Below are 9,002 nucleotides of genomic sequence, written 5' to 3'. Positions count from 1 at the left end.
GTGTGGCTGAAGCAGGAGGATATTTTAGGAGTAGCAAGAGTTAAAAGTGAAACAAGATTTTACCAAGATACATTAAGGCCAAGAAAACTTTTACTTTGTGGAAGAGACAATGTGAAGCCATGAGATGCAGATATTTGAGCTGTGGAATGATATGAAATCAGCTCTTTAAAAGTCTGGATCAAGCAGTGGCATTCAGGATAAATGCATGGAGAAAGCCAAGAGACCAAGCCTACTCACTCATTCATTCACTTTGAAAGCGCCTAAATTATTGAGCATTCAAATTATTTTAAATGTTCTCTGCAAATTAGAGTGAATGCCCAGCTGTAAACATCAGTGGCCAGAAGAAATACAACTGGGAATTATATTTGGAACTGGGAAGAAGAGATTTTTAGTAAGGTCCACTGAGTATCTAGTACTGTAAGACAAGAAGCAGTCATCTTATTTCACTATGTCAAGCAGAGAGGTGGATAAAGCAACAGAAGGAAAAATGAATCTGTTGTATTCCTTGAATGACTACAAACAAACCACCCATTTCTAAAGCGAAAATGACCCAGATTACTAAGGCAGCCATCAAAGCTTTAAGTTCTATAAATATGTGATACAGAGTATTGAGAAATTCATTCAGAAATGTAAACCAGAATACAGGGTACCTGAACTTTATGTTATTGAGTCCATTGTATGACAGTCCTGGCACCAGTTTGGTCAAGACAAGGATGTGTTTGCACCCAGATTTAGTAATAACATCATTAGCACTTTCCAGAATTTATATCACTGCCCTGATGAGTAAAATAGTGAGTATTAAACTTATGGCAGAAAAATAAAGTCTTTAAGAGTGAGATTATTCAACCTCTTCTGGAAATGACAGCAGGGCTTCCCCCTCCAGTGGTCACACCTGGTTTGGCCAGTACTACTGCTGCTATGAGCAACACTTCAGGAACTTCTGGGACACCTGTTACTTCAGGCACTGTGGTTCCAGGTTTAATTGATCCGTAGGCATCTCAGGTAGCAAACACAGATACACTTGCAGCAATGGTTCAGATCTTACAGAGTCCTCAAGGCCAACAGCTTCAGCAGTTAATACAGGCTTTACAGTTAAAACAGCAGAAGCCCCAGCCTTCCATTCTGCAGGCCCTGGATGCTGGTCTTATTGTTCAGTTGCAGGCTCTTTCAGCTCAACTTACCACTGCAGCTGCAGCCAGCTATCACCTTTATTCCTCTAGAACAGTGAGTTTCTTTTAACAAGTTAATGGATAAGTTTGCTTTTGGAAAAGATTCTGAGCATAGTGAAGAACTGTGAAAGAAAATTCTAACTCCTCAACTTCCTTATGTTTCAGAATCTCTGAACAATTCCATTTTTGATCAGATAGCAGAACAACTACAGTAAAACCTTGAACATCTTAGCAGCTTCTGGAACATCAACAACCTCAAAAGGCAACCACACAGGATAGTCAAGAAAGAAAATTTGGGTCAGAGCATTCAGCACCACCATCACAAGGGAGCAGTCAACAACATTTCCTTTAAGCTGAAGCAAATTTGGATGATTCTATACATATTCAACAATAGGATATGGATAATGATGAAGTGCAAGATGGAGTGTAAGAGGAAATCTTTGAATAAGAAGTAAGGAATGTAGCAGTTTGCTACAGATCAAGAACACATTCGCAATCTCATTCAGATCACCCAGAAAACAAAGATCTAGGTCCAGTTCTGATTCTCAAAAGCATAAACACAGGAAGCAATCCTGATCCCACTCAGAAGAAAGAAGAAGAAATCATCACATTCATACTCAAATAAAAGAGGAGCTTGAGAAAGGGAGAAAGAATGACAGAAAGAGGGATTACCTCCAATTAGATCTAAAACATTAGATGTATGTACTACTACTCTCTAGGTTGGTCAGGTGAAGAAGAAGGCAACACAGCAAGATTTAACCAACCTGTTTGAAGAGTTTGGACAAATTGAATCTGTCAATATGATTCCTCCCAGAGGCTGTGCTTATGTCTGTATGGTTCTCTGACAAGATGCATTTCTGGCTGTTCAGAAACTTAGTTCTGGATCATATAAAATTGGGTCCAAAGTTAAAGCTTGGGCTTTAAACAAAGGTGTAAAAACAGAATACAAACAATTCTGGGATATGGATCTTGGAGTTACATATATACCATGGAAAAAAAAGTTAAAGTGGATGACTGGGAAGGTTTTGCAGAAGGAGGCATGATGGATCAGGAAACTGTAAATACCAAGTGGGAAACTGTGAAAAGCTCAGAACTTGTTAAAGAGATAGACCAGACAACTCAGAGTCCAACTCCAGTTGTGGTCACAACCCAGGCAGAGGTTTTCCGTCTACCTCTTGCTAAGTTGCTGATTCCAGTAGGACCAGCTGTGCGTACAGTTAGCTTAGTCCCACTGGCATTTCCTTTATCAATGCCAGTGCCTTCTCCAGGGTTCAGTCCACTCCCTCCACCTCCTTTTCTCTGAGCAAGTTTAATCCTTCACATCCATCTCCTGGTTTCATGCCACCTCCAGTTCCACCACATGTTATTCTACCCCCTGCTATTGCCCCAGTACTACCAACATCTTCAGTGCAGCTGCCATTATCCATGACTCTGGAAACTGAAAGATGTTGGTTTGGGTAGCCTTGTTTTATCAGGTGGTTCTGTTGCTACTTCCACTCTTCCAGCTGGAAATGTTTTAAAATTTTAATCCTCTAACTAAACAAGGAGAGCCTGAAGAAAAAGGACCTCATCTGACAGATCACCAGATTTCCTCTGGTGAAAACACCAGATCAGTGATCCTAAATGATATTTCGAGTAGTTCTGTGATTTTAAGAGGACATCACCAAATGTGACAAAGAACTCTGGAATTCTGGGAGTCCAAGGACAAAATGGATCAAGTAATTCTGAAATTCTTGAAATTTGGCCAGCTAATGTTTCCAGTAGTTCTGAGATTCTTGGAGTTCAGCCACTAAATCTTCTTATAACTCTGCAATTTTGGCAATACAGCCACCAAGTATTCGAGTAGTCCTGGACTTTGGGGAGTAAACACCCCCCAAATCTGCCTAACAATTCCAGGCTCATAGGAGTACAGCCACCAATTGTTCTAAATACTTCTGGACTTTTGGGAACACAGCCACCAGCTAGGTCTCAAAACATAATCCCTTTAGTCAAAAGATGCCTGTCATGCCAATATTAGACATTTGTCCAGGACTAGTACCACAGACATCTGGACCAAGATTCCCTTTAATACAGCCTGGAATTCCACCCCAATGAGGAATCCCTCCTGCATCAGAACTTGATTCAGCTCTTCATACATCACCCTGTGGCCTTTTTCCACTGAGAGATATTTTCAGTCATCCAGAAAGACCTTTTTTTAGCTCCTAGAAGACAAAGTGTTGACAATATTACTAATCCAGAGAGAAGGCTACTATTTGGGAATGACAACATTACACAGGAAGGAGATAGAGATTATGGGTTTCCTTCCACAGAAACCAGAGAAAGCATTGGTAGACCTCCCCCTCTGGAGTTAGGGATGTGTTTGGGTGGCCTGTTGATCCAAGAGAAGGTCCTGGAAGGCCTCCATTAGATGGTAGGGATCACTTTGGAAAACCTCCTGTAGATAAAAAGAGAAAATCTTGTGAGGCCAGATATAGATCATCTTAGTCAAAAAGACCACTTTGACTTTAATTCAGAGAAACCCTAGGGGCACAGAGGAGATTTTGATGAGGCAGAGCATTGAGTTCTACTTGTCTTTGCTGGTCCAAAAGGCTTACATGAAGAAAGAGGTCAATTTCAGTCTGGAAACTATAGATTTCTTCACAGAAGTGGTTCTTGGAACAGAGATTTTGGACAAGAAGTCCATAGAGATTTTGATGACCACAGAAGACCCTGGGAGAGGCTAAGAGATAGGGATGACAGAGATTTGGATTTCTGCAGAGAAGTTAATGGAAATCATTTTGGACGTGATAGAATTCAGAACAACTGGACCCGGCACCTCATGCCCGGCTTTTTGATTATTTTGAAGAGGACACTTCTCAACCAAAAGGTGATAATGTGCCTCAACTTAATGGTCAGCCACCACCTATACAAGTACAAAATGACTCCAAACTTTATGACAAACTGACACCTTCAAGTGAGATAAACAAGAGTGACACAGTTCTTGATATAGAAAGTGAACCAGTGGTAGAAAGGGGACAAAATCATCACTTGGTAGGTGAAAGATACACTTTGTAAAGTTGTCATCTCTCTGTAATAGATTAATGGCTGACTGAACTATACTTGTTCAATTTTCTCTGCCAGAATTAACTTAATCTGATATTCATGTTCACCTTTCTCTTCAAATAATTTTACAACTGACTTGTATAGACATTGTTCTAAATATGAGCCTGGTAGGTAAACTTTTTTTATTTTTTCTGACAAACTTAAAATGTTGTCCCCAGATTCTTTTCTTCAAGGGAATGAATAACAGCTTGTCAGGGACTTCCTATGCTGAAAAGGAAGAAATTTTTAAATAATACCATTAGATTAGATATGGTAATAGATATATTTCAAAACAGCTAGTGGTAGCATTTCTAGGTTGCTGCTGCAGAATTTTAAGGTAATGGACAAAACTGTGATATTTTATGCAAAGATTGGTTCTAGACGTTTGAGGAGCACAATACAGAGATTTTCAAAAAGCGATTTTGGAAAATCTACATGATGGTCTCTGTTTCTCCAAAGTAAATGCTTGTGATTTGTTCCTCATGCTGCAGCGAGTAAAAAAGAAAACAATGTAAATATTAAAATACCTTTCAATATTGGGTGAATTTTGTGTATAGATGCCAGTAAAACTTCTTTGTTTGATTAAAAAAAAAAAAGACTGCATTTTTTCCTGTCTAGTAAAATTCTTCTGGTGACTTTCTGTGTTTCAGTAGTGGTCTTGAGCCTGGGTAAACCTTAATATTCATCCTCTGGTGTTGTGCTCACTATTGTTAAATGCTTCCTGGAAAAATGTGGATGTAGAATGTTAGCTCAGTTTTCTGTGATATTTCTCTCTCCAGAATTTTGGCTCCCCTATGCTGCAGAAGTTTTCTGAGATCCTTAACATATTTTTTCTACTTTAACTGACTTTTATTAGTTGCTCTGGATCAGTTCCACTGCAGACTGTTCCAAACTACCCAGCAGAGGAGAACACCTGTCATAGATTTATATATTTTTATTTCAATAAACTTTATGTTTTACTTCAATATCTATGGCACTGTATCTGTTTCTAATAAACTTCTGTAATTTATTTGGGGTGTTTATATCATTTGGAAATTCCAGTTCACCAATTTTTTCTTCCAGATATGTAGCTCTATTATTTTACTTATCTATTGAGATTTTATTTTCAATATAAACTGCATTTTTTTTCATTTTAGAAGTAATATTTACTCTTTTTAAAATATCACTATTTCTCATAGTGTTCTTTTTCTATAAATAAGGAATCTATCCCTTACCTTCTAATAGCTTCAAACATTTACCTTATAGTCTCATATTTTTATTGTTTATAGTTGTGGGATTGGTGGAAATATCCTGATGGCTATGTCTAATGTCACTGTCTCATAGTAATTCATTTTCTTAAGTAGATATTGACATTTCCTCTGTGTGCTTTTCATTTGGATGTTTAATTTCTGGTAGTCCTTTGTTCCTTGGGTGCTAAAAACTGGAGTAAAAAGTATTTTTTAAAACTTTTTGTCCAAGTCCTTGGTCACTCTTTTCCTGGACCAATTTTGTATTATTTTCATGGATTGATGTCTTAGCATCAAAAATGTGCTGAAAATTCAAATTTCATATCTGTGCTTTGGTCAAAATGTGTTACTTTCTCTCATGTTTTTTTTTTTTTTTTTTTTTTCATTTTCTTTTGTTAACATGTATTTGCCTGAAGGGGGCCAAGAGAAGCCATTCAGTAGTTTTTTTTTCCATTTTTTTAAAAAATAAGGAAAACATTACTTTGGCATTCTAGAGTTTGCATAAGTCTCTCATTATTTCCTTCCTGGTGCCTGTTTGATGTCATGCCTCCTGTCTTCATGAGCACATTAAAATTCATTTCTGTGTCTCTTTAGGCTTATATATGAGGTCAAATATTATTGGACCACAATGGTGTTTGCTCCCTCTCACTGCTGAGGTTTGAATTTCCTATTTCTTGCTTCTGGCTCTCACTAATACCTTTTTCTTATTTTTTTCCTTTCATTTTATTTTGTTTCTTTCCTTTTATTTCTTTTCTTTTTTATTTCAGCTACTATATTCTTCAGGGTTATTCAGAGAAACAGAACCAACAGGATATGTGTATTAGAGGAATTAGTTCACATGACCATGGATATTGGCAAGTCTGAATTCGTAGGGTGAACCACAAGGATGAAGTTGTATTTCACAGGAGAAGCTGGCTGGCTGAGGAGCAGCAGAAATTCTTATCTCTGCCTTCTGAAATCCTCAGCTATGCTTTAAAACCTCTAGCAGATTGGTTGAGGAGAATCCCTTCTTTGCTGAGAGCAATCTCTGTTGATTGTAGATGCAGTCAGCTGTAGATGCAAACAATTGACTTCAGATGTTAATCTGTCTATGAAATACTCTAACAGTAACACACAGGCCAGTATTTTTTTTGTTGATGTTTAATTAGAGAAACTATAGATTTAGAGAAAAATCATGCTTAAAATACAGAGTTCCCATATACCGCACTTTTATTAACACCTTGTATTAGTGTGTTATATTTGTTAAAATTGATGAAAGAACATTTTTATAATTGTACTAGTAACTATGGTCCATGGTTTACTATTGCTGACAGGGCGGTGAAGGAATGAAACACGGACACAAAATATAAAGTTCTGGGAGCAGGGGGCTCAGAGCCTTGAAAGCAAAAAGCACCTCTGCTTGATCCACAGCATATTTATTAGCTTCACTTTCTCACAGAAAATAGGGGAGTTACTAACAGGCTAGAGAAAGCAAGATAGGGAAGTTAGCAAAACAGGGAAGTCAAGGACAGACCATCCAAGACTTGCATGCTTCTTGTATCAACAATGCGGGTGCTAGGGAAGTCAAGGATGCATTCCCAGCTCAGGCTATTTTCCCACATATCCCCCTTTTTATTTTTGTATAGAGAAGAAAACTGAATGAGTTGTTGCTTTTTGCATTGCCAATGTTTACATCTTGTCGCCTATCAGAAGGAGCAATCTAGGTATAGGACAGTAGCAAACATTGTCGTTATGTTCCAAGACACATATCTTTACGATGTATGCCTGCACAGCGTTTTATGCAGGCATGTGGCTTAGCGTTCCAAGCCACCACCCCAGATATGGCTTAAGCCACATGGAAGACTCGGTTTCCCACAGTTTACATTAGGGTTCATTATTATTAAAAAATAATAAACATTTTTTATAATTTTTTTCTAGTAACATATATACAACCTAAAATATCCCCTTTTAACTACACTCAAATATATAATTCAATATTGTTACTTTCATAACATTGTTCTACCATAACCACCACCCATTCCCAAAGCTTTCTGTCACCCCAAATAGAAACTCTACAATTTAAGCATTAATCTCTGCTTCCTTACTCTCAACCAGGCCCCTGGTAAACTGTATTATAGTTTATTGCTCTATGAATTTAATTATTCTAATTATTGCAAATCAGTAAGATCATACAATATTTGTCCTTTTGTGTCTGGCTTGTTTCACTCAACATGATATCTTCAAAAGTCATTCATGTTGTCACATGTGTAAGAACTTCATTACTTTTTATGACTGAATAATACTCCATTGTATGTACATAGCACACTTTATTTATCCATTCATTGGTTGATGGGTACAGAGTTGCTTCCACCTTTTGGCATCTGTGAATAATGATGCTGTGAATGTCAGTGTGCAAATATCTGTTCCAGTCCCTGCTTTCAATACTTTGGGGTATATACCTAGAAGTGGGATTGCCAGGTTAAATGGTAATTCTATACCTAAATTTCTGAGAAAATGGCTGCACCATTTACATTCCCACCAACAATGGATGGGTGTTCCTCTATCGCCACATCATCTCCAACTCTTGTAATTTTCTGTTTATTTTTAAATAGTAGCTACACTAGTGGATGTGAAATGGTATCTCATTTTGGTTTCGATTTGCATTTCACTAAGGGATAAAGATGTTGACCATCTTTTCATATGCTTTTGGTCATTTGTATATCTTATTTAAATAAATATCTATTCAAATGTTTTGCCCATTTTTAATTGCATTTTTAAATCTTTTTGTTGTTGAGCTGTAAGATTTCTTTATATATTCTGGATATTGAACCATTATAGGAGTTGTGGTTTCCAAATATTTTCTCCCATTATGTAGGTTGTATTTTTACTTTCATGATGAAATCTTGAGGCAAAAAAAGTTTTTAATATTGATTAGGGCTCATTTCTCTATTTTTTTTCTTCCTTTTTCTTTTTGCTTGTGCTTTGGGTGCAATGTCTAAGAAATCGTTGCCTAACACAAGATCCTGAAAATATTTCTCTATGTTTTCTTCTAGGAGTTTTATAGTTTTGGCTCTTATATTTATGTCTTTGATTCATTTTGAGCTTGTTTTTACATTTGGTATGAAGGAACTATCCACCTTCCTCTTTTTGCATATAGACATCTGTTTTCCTGGCACCATCTGTGGAAGAGACTGTTCTTTCCCAATTGAGAAAACTTGGAACCCTTGTCAAAAATAAGTTTGCTATGAATGTGAAGGTTGATTTCAGGACTATCAGTTTGATTCCATTGGTCTATATGCCTATCCTTTTGCCAGTACCATGCTGTTTTGATTGCTGTAGTATTATTAGAGTACTGTTTGATTACTTTGTATTAAGTTTTAAAAGGGCAAGTATGAGTCCTCGAGCATCATTCTTCTTTTTCAAGATAGTTTTGGCTATTTGGGGCCATTTATCTTTCCATATAAATTTAACGATTGGCTTGTCAGTTTTGTGAAGTAGGCTGTTGAATTTTGATTATGATTGCATTGACTGTATAAATTGATTTGGG

At 37.1% G+C, this 9,002-nt stretch overlaps 2 pseudogenes; both read left to right on the top strand.

Annotated features, from left to right (window-relative positions):
- The first annotated feature begins 509 nt into the window (after positions 1 to 509).
- On the top strand, positions 510 to 2,472 carry LOC119530473 (annotated as a pseudogene).
- A 558-nt stretch (positions 2,473 to 3,030) lies between these two features.
- On the top strand, positions 3,031 to 4,223 carry LOC119530472 (annotated as a pseudogene).
- The last annotated feature ends 4,779 nt before the right edge of the window (positions 4,224 to 9,002 follow it).

Source organism: Choloepus didactylus, chromosome 3, assembly GCF_015220235.1.
Source record: "Choloepus didactylus isolate mChoDid1 chromosome 3, mChoDid1.pri, whole genome shotgun sequence".
In the NCBI taxonomy this organism is placed as follows: Eukaryota; Metazoa; Chordata; class Mammalia; order Pilosa; family Megalonychidae; genus Choloepus; species Choloepus didactylus.
This window is presented reverse-complemented; position numbering and strand designations above follow the sequence as displayed.